The 26,475-nt window shown below is 43.0% G+C and overlaps 1 protein-coding gene across 1 annotated transcript in view; it reads right to left on the reverse strand.

Annotated features, from left to right (window-relative positions):
• Positions 1–6,319, reverse strand: part of WSCD1 (WSC domain containing 1) — a 372,647-nt gene extending 366,328 nt beyond the window's left edge. Inside the window, exon 1 of the mRNA XM_069761266.1 lies at positions 6,158–6,319. The gene's annotated coding sequence lies outside the window, so the exon portion shown is untranslated. The remainder of the gene's footprint in view (positions 1–6,157) is intronic.
• Positions 6,320–26,475: the final 20,156 nt, after the last annotated feature.

A 26,475-nucleotide genomic window follows, 5' to 3' on the forward strand; every position in this document is an offset into this window, starting at 1 on the left:
TTAGATAAGTAAGAGGAGGCAATAGGGCAGTCTAAAGAAATGGGTTTTAGGGCATGCTTAAAACTGTGGGTATTGGAAATTAACCAGATTGCGGTTGTTTATTCCAGAAGAGTGCCGCAGCTCGCTAGAGTTTTGGAGACAGGAGTGAGCGTTCGGATAATTGAGGATGTGTTTGGTCATTAGCTGAACGGAGGGCACAGGTACGGTGATAAAGATGAGGAAGGAAATGTAGGGTGGTGAGAGGTTTATAGTATATTCTGTAGTGGAAGGGCAACTAGTGCAATGACTGGCACGGGGTATTTCTTGTCTGGTGTACATTACCATTTGGCATTTTTATATATAGCTACAATGAAGGCAGTATTATGTAAGTATTACTCTCTGATTTCTATAATACAAATTTTCCTGGTTATCTCCATAGAACTTAATTTCGATCTTCTAATCATAGTTTTTCTTAACCCTCCGTCACATACAATATTCGGACTAACGAGTTCACATACAATGTGCCTGTCAGGCGCCTGCTGGAAAAATACCTATAATATCTAATGTTTGCAATTTCAGTGCTCTAAAAGTGATCAGTGACCTTCATAGGGATGTAATAAAAGAGACTACACATAATCAGTTGCGAAAAAAAACATTTACTTAACATAAAACTAATAACTATGAAATACAAAGTTTTCAAAACTCCCGCCAAATAGTCCCCAGTTCGACTCTCTCAAAAAAATGTACAAAGAAAATTTTTGAACACAAACTTAATTTTAAGGTACCTTAAGTACTATTAAAAACATATTCAATCAGAAGTAGATGCTGAGGTTTCCCCAGAAAAGTCACACTTGCAGAGCAAATAGCAAGAATTACACACCATTTTTGCATGTGTCAGGCAAATTGCTTTATGACATTTGAGACATTCATAATTTGAAAGCCTTCTGGTTCCGCTTTCCGTTTGGCAGGTGGTGCATCTCCTTCTTTTGTGAGGTGGTGCAGATGGTGACTTTTCACCATCATCTTCTGGGCGGAACCTTTTGAGCTGAACTTGAAGGCGAGAGGGGATACCGATTGTTTTCACGCTTCTCCTGCGTAGCTCTTGTTCCATTTAGTATTTTTATCTTTTCCAATATAATATGATCCAACTTCTTCATCCTCACCACTGTCACCATCTTGCTCTGTTTCAGAATCCAGGACACATTCTTCCACCTCATCATGAGAATCAATCTCACTTTCCTCTCCTAAATCCTCATACAGTGTGAGGTCTCTATCATCTAACAGCATGTTTGTTACTTCCTCAACATCAAGTTGTTTGGATAAATTGTACATTTTCCTCTCCATTTCAGCAGATAATATGAAGCAAGAGAAGGAATATGTTAGGGAACTACTGTATATGCCTGAGCAGCACACTTTCTTTTATAAAATCTCCCTTATTTCTATGAAATATCCTCACATTTTGTGCTATATATTCATAAAACAAGCTAAATAAACTATTGTGATGAATAAAAACATAAAATACCAACCTTACTGAATGTGACGTATTCACATACAATGAGCCTGAGAGATCTGTGCAGCTATATCCTCTCTCCTGAAGCTCTGAAATCCAACTGTGATATCAGGTTTCACAGACCTTCAAGAGACAGGAGACTACCTGGAGGGAGGGGGTTTCCTCACAATCTGGTGAGGAAGGAGAAATGAAAGTAAAAGAGAAGCGCCTGTCAGATCAGTTGTATGTGACGGAGGGTTAATAAAGAGAACATGTCACCAGGCAGACGGTGGCTGTAGGAAGAGGCAAGGCGCCAGAGTAAGACCAGTGACACCCATTGGACTCGACCGGGCCATCTGTGGGTATAATAGAAAGTCTTTTTAGGGATGGGTGATTTACAAAGTAGTATGCTGTAAACGAGGGCTTAAAGATGATGGATGTTCTGTATATTGGAAAAACCTGGTGCCAGGTTTTCTTTAAGAACATGTTGCTGCGCGGCTCTGCTGAAAAAGCACTTGTCTCTCTATATCTCTACTCTTTTTTCAAGTAATAAAATAAGGAAATTTTACAAGACAGTCCCAATCTTTTTCTACAGTCTTGTGAGAATGTTTATTGGGGAGTGTCACTAATGATTGTGTAAGAAAGGGTGTGAAAGATACAGTATTTTTTTTATTTCTTGGAATTAAAGTTTTTAAGAAAGGTAGAGTTACTGAAATGTGAACAAATTAAATATAAATATGGACAGGTCCTTTGTTTAAGCTTTAAAGTGCAATAGTCCAATAGAATAACTATTCACATACAGAGAAAAGAATTCTTGGGAATGTGTGAACGCAGAGCCTCTCAGTACAAACCATAGTCAAAATCTGAAAGCATGGCAGAAAAATCATTCGGTTGGTAAGAAAAGAAGGAAATTAGATCTGGAAGGTAAACCATGTTCTAAGCACTGAAAACAATACAACTGTATTAATGTAACTTAGAGTAATGTGAACTGACTACACTAAACGACTGCCTGGATAAATATTTTTCGTAGCTCATGGGCTGCCATCTACCACTGGACTAAGGCTACGTTCACATTGGCGTTCCGCCAATGTGCGTCGCTGTTGCGCCGGCGACGCGCCGGCGACGCAGCGGCGACGCGCCCCTATGTTTAACATAGGGGACGCGTGCGTCGTTTTGGTGGCGTTTTTCGCCACGTGCGTCGTTTCCGACGCTAGCGTCGGACGCAAGAAAACGCTACATTGTAGCATTTTCTGTGCGTCCGATTTTCGTCAAAAACGACGCACGCGTCGCAAAACGCGCGCGTTTTTGCGCGCGTTTGCGCGCGTTTTTACGTGCGTCGCGCGTTGCGTCGCCGACGCAGGGCGGCGCAACGCTAGTGTGAACCTAGCCTAAGGGTGTTACACTGAACGCCTGATTGATCTTTCCAAACAATAAGCCTACTATGTACAGCTCCTAAGGAAACCTAGAGCAAAACAAAACTGAAAAGATAGGCTGGGAATACGTCTCACAAGGCGATCCCAGGAACTTAAGGACACAGTATAAATCACATCTCTAGAGTCTAGCTGACCCTCTCTGCTACTGTTAAGTAGACATGACACGGGCAAAAATAAAAGTACCACCTAGCTGGAAAAATAACAGTACTCATCTTAAAGGGACACTGTCACCTGAATTTAGAGGGAACAATCTTCAGCCATGGAGGCGGGTTTTTGGGGTGTTTGATTCACCCTTTCCTTGCATGCTGGCTGCAATATTGGATTGAAGTTCTATGTCCTCCATAGTACATGCCTGCACAAGGCAAGATTGTCCCTTTAAAGGAGCGGTCAAAAATAAAGGTGTAGATGCAGTAAGAATTCATTGAAATAGACTACCAGGGCTGAGTCCACATGGGCGTGTAATAAATAAAAAAAAATTGTCTTTGTTTCATATAGAAAAAAAAAAAAAAAAAAAATATGTGTTTTTTCACCAGTATGAAATCTCTTTATACATCAGCATTATTAAAATTTTCAAGATCAAATGCAGTTTCCTATGTTAAAGAATTCCAATGAATCTGTAAAATCTGGATACTTGGTTGATCCACTGGAATCCGATTTTCTTGCGCACCTGTAGAATTGAATAGGCGAGTATCGGGAACGAAGAGAGTAGCGCACAAGCTTTTTGCGCATTAATAGCGTTGGTCCGAGCGCTGACAGTTTTTCACGGATAGAATTCGGACCAAAAAATATGGTCGCGTGAACTTGGCCTAAAAGTGGTCGAACCTTCGGCCTAGCCACATTACAAATGATTGTTTGCAGATGCAAAACTTAGTTATTGCAACTTTTAAGCTTCTATATAAAAAGATGGAGTAAAGTTGAACTTATCTAAGTAGTAGGAGGAAACCATTGTTTGTTCATTACAATTAATGAGTTTATACAATGCAGCACGTTTACTTCTATACACACACATACCTTACACATTAATAAACATATATGTCAAATAAAGTCAAACGAACCAGTTTACGCAAAAAAAAAAAAAAAAGCTGTTTCCCAGAATTCCAATCAAGTTCTTTGTCACTGTCAAACCATAATATTCTGTTTTCTCAGGGCAAGAAGCAAATTAATGCATATTATTATCATTTCTCATTTTAGAACTTTCCGTAAGGCAATTTCAAACTGGCACTTTCAGCTCATTATATATTGGTAATATATTTTTTATGCTATAATTCACATTGCCGGATCATTTTTTACATATACTGTTTAAGAAGCTTAATTTACAGTCTTGCCCAGAAACACTAAATCAAAATCTACACGTAATGGAGGGATTAAATATGATTTAGAACAATGACTTAATGGATGCCCTCTCTGCTAGTCAATGGGGTTTTTTTTTTTTTTTTAAACAATTTCATGGGTTATGGATTTTTTTTATGAATTTTAGCAAGTACGGCACAGAAGTCTACTTGGGTTTGGATGATATATTACGTTTGTCTTGATTATTCAGCATTGACAAAGCCCCAGTCAAATGAAGAAAAGTTTGGCTACTCTGAATTGTGCCATAATGCATAAAATGAGATCTAAACACACTTATGATTGAAAAGGTAAAGGCGTTTGACAGCCGATAGGCTTGATGACGGCCGGCATCCCTTCCTTGCACATTATGGGTTAAATAACCATTCTGGATGTGTTACATTCAATGCATTCACATGTATTATTGTGCTGCTCCCTGAAGCCTAGGCTCCTTAAAGAAACAGAACTCCTACAACACAAATGATGGAAAAAGCTAAAAAAGACACCATACATTTTTTCCCTATGAAGAATATAAGTAAGAGCATTTAATCAATTTCTTTTCCCAAGCCACAGTTATTTTCCTGCTGCGCTCATGATCTGCCATTACCATTCTGTTTATATAGGATCAGCCCAGTACTGTATATAGCCTCTTTTGGCATAATCAACAGTCACACATTGGAAATCGGGGAAGGTAATAAGTGCAATGGATGGGAATGGGAAACACAAGGAGCTAACCGTGCCGCCACTGAGTGGGAACAATCTGCATACTCTGACGGTGAGGAGTTGGAATACACTTGCAATGTGTCATTAGCTGATTCAACAGGAAAAGGCAGAGCATGGAGTATAGTCCCCATCATCCCTCCTGACAGGAGATACAGGCTGAACATCCATCAGATCAATAGATAAGATCGGCCAACCTTAGCCTATAAAAAAAGTGAAGGGAGGGAAATATCGCAGACCAGTCTTCAGACCTGGAACATCGCCTCCTGTCAAGCAGTTTGAGACTTTCTGATGTTGTTTGGGACACTTATGGCTACAACTATTTCGGGCCGCGAACAGATGAGTCCAATAGGTCACGTTTTCAAGTACACAAAGCAAATAAGAAACATAGGAGAGCAGATCGCTGTTGGGGCGTATTCACATTCTCTGTAAGACTTTAATCACAGCGGAAATATTTAAAAGGCATTTCTTCTACCTAACCCTGAATATGTTTAAAAACCCCAGTGTGACCATTCCATAGAATATCCACCTTGTGAACAGGTCATATAATAGCCACATTTATGATCATTTCATATAATATCTACATTTATGATCATTTCACATAATATCCACATTTATGATCATTTCATATAATAACCACAATGTGATCAGGACATATAATAATAATAATAATAATAATAATAATAATAATATCCACATTGTGACCATTCCATATAATATCCACAGTGTGATCAGGTCATATAATATCCACAGTGTGACCATTTCATATAATATCCACATTTATGATCATTTCATATAATATCCATATTGTGATCAGGTCATATACTAATAATAATATCCACATTGTGACCATTCCATATAATATCCACAGTGTGATCAGGTCATATAATATCCACAGTGTGACCATTCCATATAATATCCATATTGTGATCAGGTCATATACTAATAATACTATCCACAGTGTGACCATTCCATATCATATCCACATTGTGATCAGGCCATCTAATAACCACAGTGTGATAGTTTGCCAGTGAGGACTATGGTCCCATCACCCTGGTGTAGCCAGCCCTCATCCTTCCCATACAGAATCATCAGCTCCTCACACATCACTATATCAAGCACTAGGTGCAACAGTCAGTGCATTCTTTGCAAGTTCACAGCTGAGAGTCTGCAGATCTCCCCAGATGGACAGGAGACCCATGAAACTTACCTGTGAGATCTAGGAGGAGGAAAAAGTAAGAGTCCAATAGTGTGTGCAGCCTGAGGGGAGAAGTCCCGCTCCCCGTGGCATCCCCTGCCCGCCTCTGGAGCCCGTACACACGGTGCGCTGTGCTCCGCAGCCCCTCGGTGCTCGCTGCCTGCCGCCTTCTGTGAGCTCCACTACCTCCAGCTGTTTATATCAGTAACTAACCGAGCAGCAAGCAGAAGCCCCAACCCGCGCATGCTCAGTGCTGCCCGTCACTGCTGCTGCTAGCGTCCACTCCCAGACATCTGCGGGGTCCTAGCGACTTCACCGGCTCCGGTACAGCGGCGGCTCCCCCTGCACCTGCAGCCGGCCGGGAGCTGCACGGCTGCTGGTCCTGTGCGAATGCTTCATGTCTCCGGCAGGACTGATGGGATTTCTACCGTACATTAGATCTAATTGTCAAGCAAATGTATTATAATATGATTCTTATTATTTTTTTTATTTATTTATTTTTTACTATTAAATGTAAAATATGCTGAAATAAATATAGCTAGAAATTAAATGAAATGAATAACATTAACTGGAAATATACACTTTAATTTTATTTCTAATATCTATATTTTTTTTTTCAAATTAAAGCCTGCTAAAAGCTAGGACGCATGGTGAGAATAAATGGATTTTTAGAAATAAAATGACAATAAATGGCTGAAATTCATGTATGCTGTTTTTTCTTTAGAAGTTTAAGACTTTGTTCCCACAAATGAACCTTCATTGCGTTTTTTGATGCTGCGTGTTCTCCCTGCATATAAAACGCAGCATCTTACTGTTCCAGCAAAGTGGACGGGATTCCTAGAAATCTCCTGCCCACTGTGCTTCTTATGTATGCTATATAAATCGACTTGCGCTCCGTGGTTCACATCCGTAATATGTCAGTTTCTGAGTTTTCCATGCGGATTTTTCCTATAGACTCACATTAGATGTAGAGAATCCGCAAATAAAAAACACGTGTTTTTAGTGTATTTACGCCGCAGAAGCGCATAAAAAACATCTAATACGCACCTAAGTGTAGCAATAAATCTCAGTGAAATAAAAAAACAGGAAGTTTCAAAAACAAGAAAGCTTTATTTAAAGCATGACACCAAACAGACAAAAACAGCAATGTCAAAAACGCGACTAAAACTCAAGTAACTTAATTTAAGTAATAGGTGCAGAAATTCTGCAACATCAAAAACGCATCAAAAGGCTATGTTAACGTGTTGCGTTTTTGCTACTTTTTTATGCAAATTAAAATCTGCATTAGGCCTGTTTCACCCGACAGTGTCTCCGGGACGTGTAGTGACAGTTTTCTCATGTACTAGAGACACTGACACACGTAGACCCATTCAAATGAATGGGTCTATGCACATGTCAGCGTGTTTTCACGGACCGTGTGTCCATGTGCAAAACACGCAGACATGTCCGTTTTTACCTGCACACACAGGCCGCAAAACGTGGCACACATGTGCACACGGAGAACAGTGCACACTGTCCTCCATGTGCATGGACAGCCGCCGGGGAAGTAGTGCTACTTGTAAACACTGTTCCCCTGCTTGTGGTGCTGAACGTGGCTTTCATCCATTGTCCCCTGCTCTGCTGGCTTAGTAATGGAGAGGTGTCAATAAGACACCTCTCCATTACTAATCCTGTAGTTGGTAAAGGGTTAAAAAAAAACACACACATGCAGTATAAAGTATTTTAATGAAATCATACACCACATAGTTTTGCCATCTTTATTAGGCCTTTTTCACACGTCCTGATAATTCCGGTACCGGAGAAATCGGTACCGGAATTATCCGTGTCCGTGTGCTCACATAGCACATCAGTGTGGCACATGTGTGGCAGCCGTGTGCCACCCGTGTGCCGACTGAGGACCACATGGACCGTGCAGGAGACAGCGCTACAGTTAAGCGCTGTCCCCTGCGTGCGGTGTTGAAGCTGGTATTCATCCCTTCTCCCCAGCAGTTCGCTGGAGAGAAGGAATGAAAAATCCCTCCCGCCTCCCATCCCCTGTGCGCCGACGCCCCCCCCCCCCCCCCCACCATCCCGCTTGCCTGCCGGGAAATACTCACCCAGCTCCCGCGATATCTCCTCTCAGCGGTTGCTGGCAGCAGGTCCTGTGTGAGCGGTCACATGGTCCCGCTCATTACAGGGAGGAATATGCGCATATTCATCACTGTAATGAGCAGGACCATGTGACCGCTCAAACAGGACCTGCTGCCAGCGGCCGCTGAGAGGATACATTGCAGGAGCTGGCTGAGTATTTCCCGGCAGGCAAGCAGGGGGGCGTCAGCGCACAGGGGATGGGAGGCGGGAGGGGACACACACACTTTATTTTTAAGGGAAAATAAATAAAAAAACATGGATTTTTCATTCCTTCTCTCCAGTGAACTGCTGGGGAGAAAGGATGAATACCGGCTCCAGCACCACACGTAGCGGGGACAGCGCTTACTGTAGTGCTGTCTCTCCTGCGGGCGGTACGTGCACACGGAGGAGAGTGCACACTGTTCTCCGTGTGCACGTGTGCTGTCCGTATTGTGGTCCGTGCTGCCGGTAAAAAACAGACATGTCTACGTGTTTTGCACACGGACGCACGGTCCGTGTAAAAACACGCACATGTGCAGAAACACATAGATCCTAATGGGTCTACGTGTGTCAGTGTCTCCGGTACATAAGAAAACTGACACTACACGTACCGGGGACACTGCCGTGTGAAAGCGGCCTTAGTCTGGTAATCCAAGCAACGACCTCGATCCCCTGTAAAAAAAAAAATTAAAAATAACAAACCAACAATATACCCACACCTGTCTGGCGTTCAGTCAGTCCCGCACTGTAATCCATATCTGGGGGATAGACAGGTTACAACCGGGAGCGCTGCTAATGCGACCGTCCCGGCTGTAAACTACTGGTGAATGAATAATACGGAGCGGGGCAAGTGAAGAGGTCACGGCAGTTCAAGCTCTGTCACAATGACCTCATCACTTGCATTCTCCCACGGTCCTAAGGTCACAGGAGTTCATGCCGACGAGCGAGCACAGACTCAGTGACATCAGCGCTAGTTACTGAGCCTGTGCCCGCTGCTTCCCATTCATTCATTCTCCCCTGATTGCCGGCCGAGCAGGGGAAAAGGGATGACAGCCGGCTTCAGCATCACATGCAGAGGAACAGCGCCTACTGTAGCCCTGCTTCCCCTGCAGCCGTCCATGTGGTACTGATGCGGCACACGGTTGCCACACGTGTGCCGCAAATGGTGCACAGACAAACACACGGATACTGATATCTCCGTTACCGGTTTTCCGGTACTGGAAATATCAGGATGTGTGAAACTGGACTTATACAGTGCCAGCAAAAACTGTGAGATTTCAGAAATCTCATACACACACATTTTTTTTCCTGACTGAATTGAAGAACTGCTACTTTTTTGAAAACTGCAACATGTCAATAATTTCAGAGTTTTTGCAGCATATTTTCACCCATAGAAAATGTTGCTGTCAGTTTATGCTAACATAGTTTTAAAAAAAGCAAGTTCAACATGTTGCGAGACACATTTTTTATTTTTGTGATTTTCTCAAGTTTAAGCCAAAATGTCTTTGTCTCTTCACCTGAGCATGGATTTTAGTATTAGTACAGTTTAATTAACCCCTTAGTGACAGAGCTAATTTTGACCTTAAAGGGACACTGTCACCTGAATTTGGAGGGAACAATCTTCAGCCATGGAGGCGGGGTTTTGGGGCTTTTGATTCACCCTTTCCTTACCCACTGGCTGCATGCTGGCTGCAATATTGGATTGAAGTTCATTCTCTGTCCTCCGTAGTACATGCCTGCACAAGGCAATCTTGCGGGTAAGGAAAGGGTGAATCAAACACCCAAAAACCCCGCCTCCATGGCTGAAGATTGTTCCCTCCAAATTCAGGTGACAGTGTCCCTTTCATGACCAGGCCACATTTTTAAGTTTGATTGGTGTCATTTTTATGTGGTTACAACTCTGGAATGGTTCAACAAATCCCACTGATTCTGAAAAAGTTTTTTCGTGACATATTGTTCTTCATGTTAGTGGTAAATTTTGGTAGATATCATTTGCATATATTTATGAAAATATTACAAATTTGACAAACAGATTCGAAATTTTCACAATTTTCAAACTTTTCATTTTTATACCCGTAAATCAGATAGATATGCCACTGAAAATAATTAATAAATAACATTTCCTACACGTCTACTTTAGCACAATTTTTGAAACACAATTTTTTTTTGTTAAGAAGTTAGAAGGGTTCAAAGTTGATCATCAATTTCTAATTTTTCCAATAGGTGGCACTAGAGTTCTAGTTCTCTTCTTCTCTGAAGAGACAATTTGCATATTTCCCAGAGGAGCATTGCGGCTTTAAGTCTCCTCACCTCGACATGCTTATCATGTCACTCTCCACAAGGAGAAACAATACTTCTTGGATCCTAAGTTTTCCAACAAAATTTACAAAACCATTTTTTTAGGGATAACATCACATTTGAAGTAACTTTTGGGGGCCTACATGACAGAAAATACCCAAAAGTGACACAATTCCAAAAACTGCAACCCTCATAGTCCTCAAAACCACATTGAAGAAGTTTATTAACCCTGCAGGTGCTTCACAGAACTTAATGAAATGTGGAAGGAAAAATTAACATTTTCCTTTTTTTCACCAAAATGTAACTTTAGACCCAATTTGTTTTACTTTCAATATGTTAATAAGAGAAAATGAACTGTAAAATGTGTTTTGCAATTTCTCCTCAGTACGCTGCTATCCTAAATGTGGAAGAAAACCACTGTTTGGGCACACGGCAGGGCTCGGAAGGGAACCAGCACTGTTTAACCTTTTGAACTCAAAAATGTCTGGAATTGAGAGTGGACGCCATGTCGCGATTGCAAACCCCTAATGCACCTAAACAGTGGAACCCCTCCACACGTGACCCAATTTTGGAGTTTGGACCCCTCAAGGAATGTAATTATATGTGTGGTGAGTACCTTGTACCCCCAAAGCTTTAAAATAGTATATTGCGTGGAGCCGTGAAAATAAAAAATCACATTTTTCCATAAAAAATGTTCTCATAGCCCCAATTTTTTTATTTTTGCAACCATAACAGGAGAAAATGGACACCAAAATGTGCTGTTCAATTTCTCCTGAGTATGCTGATACCAAATATGTGGGATAAAACTACTGTTGGGCACACGGCATGGCTCAGAACTCAGAAGGAAAATGAGCACCTTTTGACTTTTTGAACGCAAAAATAGCTGGAATGGAGAGCGTATGCCATGTCGCATTGGTAGAGCCCATGATGCGCCAAAACAGTGGAGAAACCCCATAGGTGACTGCATTGTGGAAACTAGATCAATCAAGGAATGTATTTAGATGTGTGATGAGCACCTTCAACCCCTAGGTGCTTCACGGACATTTATAATGTTGAGCTGTGAAAATGAAAAATGAAAAAATAATTTTTCCCTCAAAAATGTTGGTTTTTCCCCAAAACTTTCACAAGGATAACGGAATAAAATGGACAATACAGTTTGTTGTGCAATTTCTCCATATGTTGTCGAAAACTACTTTTGAGGCACAGTTGAAAGTTCAGCAGGCAAGATACGCCATATTGGAGTTCAGATTTTTCTGGAATGGTTTGAGGGTGGCATGTCATATTGGCGGAGTCCCTGAGATGTCAGAACAGCAGAAAGACCCCATAAGTGAAGTCATTTTACAAACTACACCTCTCAATTCATTTAGGTGTGCAGAGAGCATATTGACACCACATTTGCCTCACAGAAATGTTTGCTATTGGACGGTAAAGAAAGAATAGTTACATTTTTACCTCTAAAATTATGTTTTAGCCCCAAATTTTTTACTTTTATAAGGGCTAATAGGAAAAAATTGACCTCTCAGTTTGAGTGCAAATTCTCTGAGTACGCCAGTACCCTAAATGTAATTGAGGCATGGTGCAAAACTGAAAAGGGGGAGAGAACCATCATTTAGTGCAGATTTTACTGTTATGATTTGTTGGTGCCATGACTCACTGGGAGAGTGGACTTTGGGGGGTCTATGTATTGGAAACTTTAAAAACCGCACCCCTCAAATGCTTTAAAAACGTTAGGAAAAATTGTAATCCTTCAGTTGCTGCAAAGGAATTAATGCAAAATGGAATGAAAAAAAGATGTAAAGGTATGTTTCCACGGTCAGAAAGTGCTGCGGATTGCATGCTGCATACAGCCGCAGCATCCAATCCGCAGTGGCCGGATGTTACAGCATAGTGGAGGGGATTTTTTTCTTAAATCCAATCTCCACTATGCGTTCAAATATGCAGGTAGCAGGTATTTATAGACCGCAGCATGTCTATTTATCTTGCAGAGATGCTCAGTCTCTGCAAGTTAAATTACACAGTCTATGTATAGGATTCAGTGATTAAACATGTGTTCAATGAATCACCGCACGTACAAAAGCCGGCAGCATTTTGGACGGAGCGGGTATGTGCTGCATCCAAAGCGCTGCCAATCCATACCGTGGAAACCTACCCTAAATGTTAGTTCTAAAATCTTGCTTTAGCCCAAAATGTGTTACATTTGCAAGAGGTAACACCAAAAAGTGGACCCCAAAGTTTCTTACCCACTTTCTTTCGAGCACAGCAATACTCCACATGTAGTCAAAAAGTTCTGTTTGGACAGACGACAAAAGCAATATTTGAATTTTGGAACACAAATTTGGCTGAAAGATAGTGGGCACCATGTCCCATTTGCATGGACCCTAAGGTGCCTAAACAGCAGTAATCATCCACAACTGACCCCATTTTTGAAACTACACCCATCAATGATGTTATCCGGGGGCAGAGTAAGCAATTTGAACCCATAGGTATGTAAGGAGAAGAACCCAGCTAGGCATGATTCCTCTGTGACGGATCTGGGACCGTTGGGGCTGTCACCTATGTTGCAGGCGGGAAAGATTAAGGGTACCGTCACACAGTGGCATTTTGATCGCTACGACGGCACGATTTGTGACGTTCCAGCGATATATCCGTGACGTTCCAGCGATCTCGCTGTGTCTGACACGCTCCTGCGATCAGGGACCCCACTGAGAATCGTACGTCGTAGCAGATCGTTTGAAACTTTCTTTCGTCGTCTAGTGTCCCGCTGTGGCGGCATGATCGCATGGTATAACAAAGGTGTGCACGATATTGTATACGATGTGCGCATAGTAACCAACGGCTTCTACATCGCACATACGTCATGAAATTATCGCTCCAGCGTCGTACATTGCAAAGTGTGACAGCAGTCTACGACGCTGGAGCGATATTGTTACGATGCTGGAGCGTCAGGGATCGTGCCGTCGTAGCGATCAAAATGCCACTGTGTGACGGTACCCTAAGGCCCTGGACCGTTCCTGGCAGTTGAGAAAAGGGGGCATGGCTAAGCTGAAGAAATTAGGGCTGATCGGGTACTATCGGCAGTTTGTGAAAGACTTTACGCACATTGAGAATCCATTGCTAGAACTGTTGAAAGGAGTGCCATCAGGAGCAAAAAATTGGAAAATTCAATGGGGAAGAGATAGCGTTCCAAGCCTTGAAAATAGCTCTGACAGAAGCCCCAGTCCTGGCCTATGCTGACGTTTCTCAACCTTTCATTCTCCATACGGATGGGAGCTTACATGGGTTCGGAGCAGTATTGTCGCAGGTCCAAGATGGGAAAGAGAGGGTGATTGTCTATGTGGGTCATTCTCTCCATGACTCTGAATGGAATCCAGACAACTACAGCTCTTTCAAACTAGAATGGTTGGCTCTAGTATAGACCATGACAGAGAACTTTGCGGAATACCTCTCCGGGTCTGAGGTTCTGGTGTGCACTGACAACAACCCACTGGCTCATCTGGAGAATGCAAAGTTAGGGGCCCTGGAACAGTGCTGGGTGGCTAGATTGGCCAAATATTGGTACAAAATAGTCTACAAACGGTGGGCTGAAAATACCCATGCAGATGCGTTATCCAGGGTTCCACATAAGCAGCCCAGCCCTAACCGAGATAAAGAGCTGGAGGCTGACGAAGGAAGTTCCTAAGTTCCGAGGATCTGTCAGGACATTGGCAGGGTCGGACAGAACCTCAGGAAGGCATGCTGGGACAGCCCTGTGATGAGTGGGTACAGATTCAGCAGGAAGATGGATAGCTCTCCCAAATTCAGCAGTGCGTGGCCCTCAAACAACTGCCCATCCAGGAGGAGAGAGAGACCCTGTCCCCCAGGACAAAACAAATTCTACATCAATGGGAGAGGCTCCACCTGAGAGATGGATTACTGTATAGAAAGGTCCAGCTGCAAAGGGCCCTGTCTGTTACTTGGCAAGTAGTGATTCCTGAGGTACTGTTACATCAAGTGGCCACAGAGGCACAGGAAAAAGGAGCCGACTTCAGTCAGGAAAAGACTTTTCAGTGGTTGGAGAGACTGGTGTATAATCAATTGCATGAAACGATGGTGGAAGAAGTGTGTCGGCTCTGTAGGAACTGCAAGCTATCCAAACCTCCGGAATAGAGGGCCCCCACGCAAACTATTGTGACCTCTGCCCCGCTAGAAGCATTGATGATTGACTATCTGACAATAGGCCCAGCCTATCAATGGTTCAAACATTGTTTAGTCATGGTGGATCACTTCACTAAATTTGCTGTCATGACCCAAACTCGGGACTATACTGGCCAATCTGCAGCTCATGTATCTGTAAAAATTTCATCCAGGTGTATGGTTGCCCGAAGAGAATTCACTCAGACCAAGGTACCTGCTTCTTGGGGCGTGTCATAGAAGAGCTACACCATTTGTATGGAATTGAGAAATCTTGTACGAAGCCTTACCACCCTCAGGGCAATGGAGCGTGTGAATGGTTCATTCGAACCCTTATCCAAATGTTGAGGACATTGGAAGAGGACCGTAAGGCCCGTTGGCCGGAATTTGTAACAGAACTGGTGTGGTTGTACAACAATTGGGTACATTGCACCACAGGATACACTCCCTATACTATACTTTTCGGCAGGCCAGGAAAAGAGATTACTGAGTTGGAGTTGGGCCCAGAGGAGGACTACCCACGGAGTCCACCTGGGTCCGAGAGCACTGTCATCAGTTGCACACACTACATCGTCTGGTGCATACCTGGTTCTGAGAGTTGGAACATCTAGTCACGGCTCCTCTACTGGGGACAGCTCTACAGGCTGGAGACCGAGTATTGGTCAGAGAGAAACGTCCTTGAGACAAGTTAGATCATCGATGGGAAAAAACACTGTATCGTGTGCAGCGACACGTCAATTCTGAAGGACCCGTCTATGAAGTTCAGCCCGAAAGGGTCGAAGATGCTCCTACTTGTGCTATGCACCGAAACATGTTACTCCCCTGTGTGTCTAGACACCCTGATCGAACTGAGAAAAAAGAACACGATGCCCCTGAGAATCTTCCATCAGTTACTAGTGATAATGAACAGGAGGAATGCCCTGAACCACCACAGACAGGACCAGAAGGAGAACAGAAACCCGATGCCCCTGGGACTCCTGCAACTCCTGAAATTGCTGGTTTTTCAGAGTTGAGCACGTCTCCGCCTTCTTTGATCCAGCCTGATTCAACTACTCAAATAGAACCAACTGATATTCCCAGTTTACAATGTTCTGAACGTTCGACAGCAAGAAAAAAACCCCAACTGATTTGATAACGATCATTTTGTTTTGCAGCAAGTTGTTCGAAACTTAGCAGAATGTCCATGCATACTACAAGAACTTTCACAAGAATGGCAAGCACAAAGAGAGGGGAAATGCAAGGACAAGAACCCAGCTAGGCATGCTTCCTCTGTGATGGGTCCAGGACCTTTGGGTCTGTCACATATGTTGCAGGGGGAAAGCTTAAGGCCCTGGACCGTTCCCGGCAGTTGAGAAAAGGGGGCGTGGCTAAGCTGACGGAATTGTAGTGTGCGAGTAATCTGACAGTTATGGGGGGTACATGCAGTGCACAAGAGGTTAGTGTAGGTGCTCCTAAGGCAGAGTATCGTGAGAGAGCAGGCCTAAGACTTGAAGGCCAGAGGGTGATAAACGGAGACTGTCATCACAGCCTTGTACTAATATTGCTGACACCGCTGACACCGTTGACACCGCTGACTGTGAGACAAAGGGCCTGTGTATGGGACATAGCCTCGCACCCACGCAGACCAGAGAGTCGTACCACCCATTGTGAACTTTATCCTGTTAAGCTTCTAAACAGACCTGACATAGGGGAAACCGCCGTGCAGGACTTAAAAATTGCCTTGTGTATTCCTTCTCCTTCCGGACCCAAAGCCGGCATTAGGACAACAAGGAAACATTGCCCACGACAGGACCTAAGATGCCATCTTCTCCAGGACCCAGGACACGATCCTCTCCAGGACAACTCTGAATTTCCACTGCGCCATTACCTTGGAATACACTGAGAACTGCGTTGGATTGATAAGTCTATTTCCTCTCAACGTATTGTCTCAGTTACATGTTTTACTACTGTGTTCCAAGTTACAGTAATTTGTATTCAGAAAATTTCCCTCTACTTCTCCCTTCATGGAGTATCCACTGTAGAATTAAATTCCCTGATAACCCTTGCTTTGACTACGTTCCGTTACTGCATTCTATGTGCCTGATGTCTCCTTACACTTACGACACAGACTTTGATAAAAATAGGTTGTCATATTAAAAAAGTTAATTTTTTGATCACAAAAATCTTTCTTTAGCCCCAAATTTCTCACTTTTGTTTTCCAAAAAGCGGAACACACAGTTTGTTACCCACTTTCTTATGAGTGCAGTGATACACTACATGTAATCAAAAAGTTCAATTTGATCAAACGGCAGGGCTCGGAACAGAAAGAGCAATATTTGAATTTTGGAACATATATTGGCTGAAATAGATAGCGGGGGACATGTCACAATTCCCCTTGAGAAAGTGAGGTATCAACACGCGAACCGCTTGTTGGGGATTTCTGTACTTGCAAGTGCACTGGAGGTTACTTTCAGCATTATGGGTAAGGATTATCCTTTGTGATTTTTTGACAACTTTGGATTATGGTGGGGAATATTTGTAGAGAAAGTTTAATGGAATAATGGCAGACATGGAAATGTTACTTTACATATTTTTTATCTGACTTATCCCATTTCCAGTACCCATCTGCATGTTTGTTAACCATTTGGTGATTTACCACTTGTTTGTTTATTTGTATTTTTAACCCCTGCGGGGAATTTTAATATGTTTTTTGTATCAATAAAATTTACCTTTTGAAGCTTAAAATACTCATTTTTTCTCCTTTTTTTGAATCTGCTCTTTTGAGGAGTGGTTTCTATTGTGTTAGAATTATCATGAGTCTATTATGACCTTATATATTAATCATTTAAAATGATCCTGGGATTTGATTCATTGACATGTCACACTTGCAGAGCCCTTAAGGCAGCCAAACAGCAGAAATCCCTTACAGCTGACACTATTTTTGACACTGCACCCCTCAAGAATTTTATACAGGGGTATAGTGAGGATTTTGAACCCACAGGTGCTACACAAAATTTGATAACATTAAGTCATGATATTGAATATGTCATCATTATTGTTGAACGCAAGTGCTCACTACTAGAGTTTGCATTGGGTGATCAAGTATTCACCGAGTATCGCAGATGCTTGAGAGACATGCTCGGGTCACCAACCAATATGTTTCGCAGCTATTAGATAGGCAAAAAAAATGCTGGGACTGCCCATGTATGGCAGGCGATACTAAAACTCGATTAGTGAGCACTTGCACTCAAAACTAGTCATCATATCATCAGCATTTTTTTAATTCACTTTGGAAAAAACCTAACCCCAACCCCAACCCTTAGCCAAACCTTAACCTCTGAATAAACCAAAAATTGTAAAATAAAAAAAATAATAATCTGACTAAGGGAATGACACAGGGGTGATGATTTACTAATTATTGGCTTTTGATCACTGTGATAGACCCTATCACAGTGATCAAAACAGTGTGATAGACCCTTTCACAGCGATCAAAAAGAGCTAATAGAAAAAAATTCTCTTTCCTCTGGCATATATCTTGTCAAAAGAGAGATAAATTATTTATATAGCGTACACACATTTTTTTTAACGAGGTCAGTATTGTTGAATAATGGTGATCATGTGAACAGTGACTGGAAAATCTGGCCATGATTGTGCTCTCCTGGGTATCAGCTATCCTTGATAGCTGAGACCCAGGAGATTTTCGGACTCTGGCGGGCGCTATATTCTTATTCCCGATTGCCATTTTAAAACGTCGATGTGGGAATAAGGCCCTCAGTGGCCACTGTTTTAATGCATATCGGCAGTCCTTAAGGGGTTAAATCAGTGATATGCGTTAAAGTAAACAAAGCCTGGTCATCTCAACAGCTGACCAATGTGTGAAAGTACAGAATGACTGACCAATGTGTGAAATTGAACAATACCCAACCAACTCAATGACTGACCAATGTGTGAAACTAAAGTATGCATTAACTATGTGTGAAATTGAACAATACCTGACCAACTCAATGTCCCACTGACCTACAAAATGCTCTGCTAATGTCTTAGATAAACTATTCCTGTACAATTCAACTTCACCTGCTGTTTTTACATTTGCAGTTGTGCCTTTCTTTCATGAACTCATAAGAGTTTTTTGTGCAGAATTGTCACTTTTTTTCACACATAAAAATCTTTTTCTACTAAATAATTTGATCAATTCGCCCTTTTTTTCCAAAAATATTTTATGGTTTCAGCCTGGCATTGGTGGCCTTACAATTTGCATTGTTAATGAGTGTACATGGAAAGCAAAGCAGAAATCTGAGACCCTGAAATATGCAGCAAAAAACGCAGCAAGAAAAGCAGCATAAATGTCAGCATAACCTGCCCTTGTCTGCAGCTTTTTGCTTCCAGAAATCAAATTTTGGCTGCAGAAAAAAACAGAAAAAGCAATGTGTGAACATAGCTTAAAAGTCTAACCGTCCATTCAGGCCTCAGTTTTTTCATGTATGAAAAAAAACAACAACAGAGTTTTATCAGTGATTTTTGTCAGAGTTTCACACAATTTTCATCAGCGTTTGGTCTGATTTTCATCAGTGTGAAAAAGTCCCTGGTAAAGTACTGGAGGGGATATATGTGTCAATACGCTTAATAGAGTCAGTGATATAAAGACAGAGTGTTTTCCTGCAGTACACTAAAGTATTGTGAGGCTTAAACAAAAGTTGCATAAATGTGCCGGTTTTATTGGGACATTCATAGCGGGTGGGAGAATGTCCACCTTATCACCACCTGCAAAGGTAGCACCACCATGTCCTGACAGGACCAGTGTGATGTCACAGTCATGTGATCAGTTACATGATGGAGGAGTCACATGGTCTGGGCTTAAGTAGCTTCCTGTTATGGCTGGCAATCAGGCAACACAGCGTGCAGTAATCAGCGCACATACAGAGATCTGGCAATAACCAAAAACAATAGGACGAGCTCTGAGACGTGGAATCTCTGTAGACTGCAGTACCTGATCTATCCTCACACAACTATAAGCAGCAGTGGATTGCGCCTATCACTACCTATGCAACTCGGCACTGCCTGAGGAGCTGACTAGCCTGAAGATAGAAATACAAGCCTGACTTACCTCAGAGAAATACCCCAAAGGAATAGGCAGCCCCCCACATATAATGACTGTTAGCAAGATGAAAAGACAAACGTAGGAATGAAATAGATTCAGCAAAGTGAGGCCCGATATTCTAGACAGAGCGAGGATAGCAAAGAGAACTATGCAGTCTACAAAAAACCCTAAAACGAAAACCACGCAAAGGGGCAAAAAGACCCACCGTGCCGAACTAACAGCACGGCGGTGCACCCCTTTGCTTCTCAGAGCTTCCAGCAAAAGTTAATAGCAAGCTGGACAGAAAAAACAGAAAACAAACTAGAAGCACTTATCTAGCAGAGCAGCAGGCCCAAGGAAAGATGCAGTAGCTCAGATCCACTGGAACATTGAGAAGGAGCAAGGAAGACAGACTCAGGTGGAGCTAAATAGCAAGGCAGCCAACGAGCTCACCAAAACACCTGAGGGAGGAAGCCCAGAGACTGCAATACCACTTGTGACCACAGAAGTGAATTCAGCCACAGAATTCACAACAGTACCCCCCCCTTGAGGAGGGGTCACCGAACCCTCACCAGAACCCCTAGGCCGACCAGGATGAGCCACATGAAAGGCACGAACAAGATCTGGGGCATGGACATCAGAGGCAAAAACCCAGGAATTATCTTCCTGAGCATAACCCTTCCATTTGACCAGATACTGGAGTTTCCGTCTAGAGACACGAGAATCCAAAATCTTCTCCACAATATACTCCAATTCCCCCTCCACCAAAACAGGGGCAGGAGGCTCCACAGATGGAACCATAGGTGCCACATATCTCCTCAACAACGACCTATGGAATACATTATGTATGGAAAAGGAGTCTGGGAGGATCAGACGAAAAGACACCGGATTGAGAATCTCAGAAATCCTATAAGGACCAATAAAACGAGGTTTAAATTTAGGAGAGGAAACCTTCATAGGAATATGACGAGAAGATAACCAAACCAGATCCCCAACACGAAGTCGGGGTCCCACACGGCGTCTGCGATTAGCGAAAAGCTGAGCCTTCTCCTGGGACAAGGTCAAATTGTCCACTACCTGAGTCCAGATCTGCTGCAACCTGTCCACCACAGAATCCACACCAGGACAGTCCGAAGACTCAACCTGTCCTGAAGAGAAACGAGGATGGAACCCAGAATTGCAGAAAAATGGAGAGACCAAGGTAGCCGAGCTGGCCCGATTATTAAGGGCGAACTCAGCCAACGGCAAAAATGACACCCAATCATCCTGGTCAGCGGAAACAAAACATCTCAGATATGTTTCCAAGGTCTGATTGGTTCGTTCGGTCTGGCCATTAGTCTGAGGATGGAAGGCCGAGGAGAAAGATAGGTCAATGCCCATCCTACCACAAAAGGCTCGCCAGAACCTCGAGACAAACTGGGAACCTCTGTCAGAAACAATATTCTCAGGAATGCCATGTAAACGAACCACATGCTGGAAGAACAAAGGCACCAAATCAGAGGAGGAAGGCAATTTAACCAAAGGCACCAGATGGACCATTTTAGAAAAGCGATCACAGACCACCCAAATGACCGACATTTTTTGAGAAACGGGAAGGTCAGAAATGAAATCCATCGAAATATGTGTCCAAGGCCTCTTCGGGACCGGCAAGGGCAAAAGCAACCCACTGGCACGTGAACAGCAGGGCTTAGCCCTAGCACAAATTCCACAGGACTGCACAAAAGCACGCACATCCCGCGACAGAGATGGCCACCAGAAGGATCTAGCAACCAACTCCCTGGTACCAAAGATTCCTGGATGACCGGCCAGCACCGAACAATGAAGTTCAGAGATAACTTTACTAGTCCACCTATCAGGGACGAACAGTTTCTCGGCCGGACAACGATCAGGTTTATTAGCCTGAAATTTCTGCAACACTCTCCGCAAATCAGGGGAGATGGCAGACACAATGACTCCTTCCTTGAGGATACTCGCCGGCTCAGATAACCCCGGAGAGTCGGGCACAAAACTCCTAGACAGAGCATCCGCCTTCACATTTTTAGAGCCCGGAAGGTATGAAATCACAAAATCAAAACGAGCAAAAAATAACGACCAACGTGCCTGTCTAGGATTCAAGCGCTTGGCAGACTCAAGATAAGTAAGGTTCTTATGATCAGTCAAAACCACCACGCGATGCTTAGCACCCTCAAGCCAATGACGCCACTCCTCGAATGCCCACTTCATGGCCAGCAACTCTCGGTTGCCCACATCATAATTACGCTCAGCAGCAGAAAATTTCCTGGAAAAGAAAGCACATGGTTTGAACACTGAGCAACCAGAACCTCTCTGTGACAAAACCGCCCCTGCACCAATCTCAGAAGCATCAACCTCGACCTGGAACGGAAGAGAAACATCAGGTTGACACAACACAGGGGCACAGCAAAAACGACGCTTCAACTCCTGAAAAGCTTCCACGGCAGCAGAAGACCAATTAACCAAATCAGCACCCTTCTTGGTCAAATCGGTCAATGGTCTGGCAATGCTAGAAAAATTACAGATGAAGCGACGATAAAAATTAGCAAAGCCCAGGAATTTCTGCAGACTTTTTAGAGATGTCGGCTGAGTCCAATCCTGGATGGCCTGAACCTTAACCGGATCCATCTCGATAGTAGAAGGGGAAAAGATGAACCCCAAAAATGAAACTTTCTGCACACCGAAGAGACACTTTGATCCCTTCACGAACAAGGAATTAGCACGCAGTACCTGGAAAACCATTCTGACTTGCTTCACATGAGACTCCCAATCATCTGAGAAGATCAAAATGTCATCCAAGTAAACAATCAAGAATTTATCCAGATACTCACGGAAAATGTCATGCATAAAAGACTGAAAAACAGATGGAGCATTGGCAAGTCCGAACGGCATCACCAGATACTCAAAATGACCCTCGGGCGTATTAAATGCCGTTTTCCATTCATCTCCCTGCCTGATTCTCACCAGATTATACGCACCACGAAGATCAATCTTAGTAAACCAACTAGCCCCCTTAATCCGAGCAAACAAGTCAGAAATCAATGGCAAGGGATACTGAAACTTAACAGTGATCTTATTAAGAAGGCGGTAATCAATACACGGTCTTAGCGAACCATCCTTCTTGGCTACAAAAAAGAACCCTGCTCCCAATGGTGACGACGATGGGCGAATATGTCCCTTCTCCAGGGACTCCTTCACATAACTGCGCATAGCGGTGTGTTCAGGTACGGACAAATTAAATAAACGACCCTTAGGGAATTTACTACCAGGAATCAAATCGATAGCACAATCACAATTCCTATGCGGAGGTAGGGCATCAGACTTGGACTCTTCAAATACATCCTGAAAGTCCGACAAGAACTCTGGGATGTCAGAAGGAATGGATGACGAAATAGACAAAAATGGAACATCACCATGTACTCCCTGACAACCCCAGCTGGTTACCGACATAGAGTTCCAATCCAATACTGGATTATGGGTTTGTAGCCATGGCAACCCCAACACGACCACATCATGCAAATTATGCAGTACCAGAAAGCGAATAACTTCCTGATGTGCAAGAGCCATGCACATGGTCAGCTGGGCCCAGTACTGAGGCTTATTCTTGGCCAAAGGTGTAGCATCAATTCCTCTCAACGGAATAGGACACCGCAAAGGCTCCAAGAAAAATCCACAACGTTTAGCATAATCCAAATCCATCAGATTCAGGGCAGCGCCTGAATCCACAAACGCCATGACAGAATACGATGACAAAGAGCACATTAAGGTAATGGACAAAAGGAATTTGGACTGTACAGTACCAATAACGGCAGAGCTATCGAACCGCCTAGTGCGTTTAGGACAATTAGAAATAGCATGAGTAGAATCACCACAATAGAAACACAGTCTATTCAGACGTCTGTGTTCTTGCCGTTCTACTTTAGTCATAGTCCTGTCGCACTGCATAGGCTCAGGTTTACTCTCAGACAATACCGCCAGATGGTGCACAGATTTACGCTCGCGCAAGCGACGACCGATCTGAATGGCCAAGGACATAGACTCATTCAAACCAGCAGGCATAGGAAATCCCACCATTACATCCTTAAGAGCTTCAGAGAGACCCTTTCTGAACAAAGCCGCTAGTGCAGATTCATTCCACAGAGTGAGTACTGACCACTTCCTAAATTTCTGACAATATACTTCTACATCATCCTGACCCTGGCATAAAGCCAGCAGATTTTTCTCAGCCTGATCCACTGAATTAGGCTCATCGTAAAGCAATCCAAGCGCCTGGAAAAATGCATCAACATTACTCAATGCAGGGTCTCCTGGCGCAAGAGAAAACGCCCAGTCCTGAGGGTCGCCGCGCAAAAAAGAAATAATAATAAAAACCTGTTGAATAGGATTACCAGAAGAATGAGGTTTCAAGGCCAAAAATAGCTTACAATTATTTCTGAAGCTCAGGAATTTAGTTCTGTCACCAAAAAACAAATCAGGAATCGGAATTCTTGGTTCTAGCATCGATTTCTGATCAATAGTATCTTGAATCTTTTGTACATTTACAACGAGATTATCCATTGAGGAGCACAGAGCCTGAATATCCATGTCCACAGCTGTGTCCTGAAGCACTCTAATGTCTAGGGGAAAAAAAAGACTGAAGACAGAGCTAAGAAAAAAAAATGCTGTCAGGATTTCTTTTTTCCCTCTATTGGGAATCATTGGGTGGCTCCTTGTACTGTTATGGCTGGCAATCAGGCAACACAGCGTGCAGTAATCAGCGCACATACAGAGATCTGGCAATAACCAAAAACAATAGGACGAGCTCTGAGACGTGGAATCTCTGTAGACTGCAGTACCTGATCTATCCTCACACAACTATAAGCAGCAGTGGATTGCGCCTATCACTACCTATGCAACTCGGCACTGCCTGAGGAGCTGACTAGCCTGAAGATAGAAATACAAGCCTGACTTACCTCAGAGAAATACCCCAAAGGAATAGGCAGCCCCCCACATATAATGACTGTTAGCAAGATGAAAAGACAAACGTAGGAATGAAATAGATTCAGCAAAGTGAGGCCCGATATTCTAGACAGAGCGAGGATAGCAATGAGAACTATGCAGTCTACAAAAAACCCTAAAACGAAAACCACGCAAAGGGGCAAAAAGACCCACCGTGCCGAACTAACAGCACGGCGGTGCACCCCTTTGCTTCTCAGAGCTTCCAGCAAAAGTTAATAGCAAGCTGGACAGAAAAAACAGAAAACAAACTAGAAGCACTTATCTAGCAGAGCAGCAGGCCCAAGGAAAGATGCAGTAGCTCAGATCCAACACTAGAACATTGACAAGGAGCAAGGAAGACAGACTCAGGTGGAGCTAAATAGCAAGGCAGCCAACGAGCTCACCAAAACACCTGAGGGAGGAAGCCCAGAGACTGCAATACCACTTGTGACCACAGAAGTGAATTCAGCCACAGAATTCACAACTGCTTCCTTTCAGAGGCCGCAGTGTTCAATGTGCCTGGAGAAGAAACACTCCAGGAAAATGTTCTTGCATGTGTTGTATGCTAAAGCCTGAACCGTGTGTGTTCTGTTAGCGGTGAGCAGGAGGAACCCCGCTCTCAGAATGACTGTGTTTCCTGCCATTTATTTTCCTGTTTTGCCCAGAGGGCTGTATTTGCTTTACTACACCTTGGTTTATGCTCCTTACAATTAACCAAGGGAAGTTTTTAAAGCTGCATTGTACTCATGTCTACCTCCATGTGCAGCCGAGTGAGCCGATCTACCACATGAGTTATTCTCATATGTAGGAAAATAAGTTTCTCCACTATCCCCTATGTAACAGTTTGTGAAAATTGAACCGCACTCAGATGACGTCTGATTTTTTCACGGACACAAAGATTTGTATTGACGATTTTAATCCCACACTTGCATGTCTCTGTTATTTTGCACAGATCACGTCTGAGAAAAATCACAGACATATGAACAGTTCCATAGACTGTCATAGGTACAAGTGTTATCTGTGAAAAACGTGGCTAGAACTTGTACGTGAAAAATGGATGTGTAAATGATCACTTAGAGGGTTCAGCGACCTTCGACCCTCCGGCTGTTTTAAAACTAAGCATAATATTTTATTATTTTTAACCTCTCCCTTTCTATGTATTTATTATGCATTAGTACTCGAGGGTGACATATTTTCGGGACATGTCGCATTAGGACTGAATCGGGTCTACTTGCCGCTTTGAGTAAATCTACACAAAATAAGTTTGGGGAGATTCGCTTATCTCTAATTAATATTACTATTATCATTTTATGTTTTAGATTACTGCTAACATTATTTTCATCAATTACTTTTTTCAGAGACCAATCTGTTTTAGTCCATTGAGTACAAAGTGGCCTCTAAAAAACAGAGCTCTGTAGCCAATTAAATGCCTATTTTTGATAGGAGGAACCATAGATCACTCTGTTTGTAATGACTCTATATAATATATGAGTTTCACTTCTTGTATTGAAGAACTGAAACAAATTAACTTTTTGATGATATTCTAATTTTGTGAGAAGCCCTAGTATATGGGTCGATAAAGCGCTTCAGTTCAAATCAAGTAAAGAGAAAATAAAATTAGCCAAAAAGTCAAAACTAGAAAATCAGGGGGCGCATCACCGCGAATGAAGGTAACTACAGGTCATTGACCTACATTACCTTCATTCGC

Source organism: Ranitomeya imitator, chromosome 3 (genome assembly GCF_032444005.1).
Source record: "Ranitomeya imitator isolate aRanImi1 chromosome 3, aRanImi1.pri, whole genome shotgun sequence".
Lineage (NCBI taxonomy): Eukaryota > Metazoa > Chordata > Amphibia > Anura > Dendrobatidae > Ranitomeya > Ranitomeya imitator.